Below are 1090 nucleotides of genomic sequence, written 5' to 3' on the forward strand. Positions count from 1 at the left end.
GTTTTTGTTTTATACCGTTTTTAAAAAATGATTTACCCTAAAAAAACACCGAAACTAGTTCCTGCACCTTGATTTGAGCCTCGGATATGGACTGAGTGCTGTTGTTTAACATAGCATAAACAGCTATTAGTTAACAGAACATTGGTTGGAATCTTCGGACCCAACAATTTTGTTAAAACCAACTATTTTTTAACATACATTTTTCATTTGTATTAAAAATTTGTTTTTGAATTTCAATAGAACCAACGAATTCTGATTCCAGCAGACGGAATCAACTTACCAAAATCGTTAATTCACAATAGTCAGCAAGTGCACTGAGTGGTTGGCAACTTCGGAAAATGTGGAAGGTAACTTTCTAAAGTAAAAATACTATTCACCGCTAGATGACGCCACTTAACATTACAAGAATCGTCTTACCCATCAGTTTATAAGCCAAATATAAGACTTGTGGGGTTTCAGGAGCGGGATAGAAAAAATATTATTAAAAAGAGATTTCCAACAGTTAATTTTTTTGAATCCATTTTATTTAATTAAAACCTCAAAGTGCGACAGGAGTTTTTTTACTGCTTAAATTTTATTAAATTATTATTATTAATATTAAATAAGTGTGTCCTGTTTCTGTCACTCGTATTTATTAAAATAAAAATTAAAAAAAATTGTAATAAAAACAAATAATAGCTCGTATTTATTAATTTTAAATGTTTGTTAAAATAAAAGTAAAATAATTAAATAAAAGCAAATTGTTTTTACTGTTCATCAACAGAATAACATGTTAATTAAGAAACGTTAAAGTAAAATCCATTATTTTATAAATTTCACCGACCTCCAGAAAAACTTTACGCTTGCAGGCCACAATTAATCCTTAAGTCCGGTAAAATCGGAAAAGACTATTATTTATATATTTTGCTCTTTATCAACATCTAATAACTTTGCGTCAGGGCCGGAGAAACAGTTTTGAGTGGGGTGATGACCTCACAAATTTTCAATATCCCCCCCCGCCCCTTTTGTTTCAAAATCATTCCAAATCATGATGAGGGAAACACTGTTGACATAATATAGGTAAGTATAAATTTTAATAAAACAACAACAC

Source organism: Drosophila ficusphila, unplaced genomic scaffold, assembly GCF_018152265.1.
Source record: "Drosophila ficusphila isolate 14025-0441.05 unplaced genomic scaffold, ASM1815226v1 contig_791, whole genome shotgun sequence".
NCBI lineage: Eukaryota > Metazoa > Arthropoda > Insecta > Diptera > Drosophilidae > Drosophila > Drosophila ficusphila.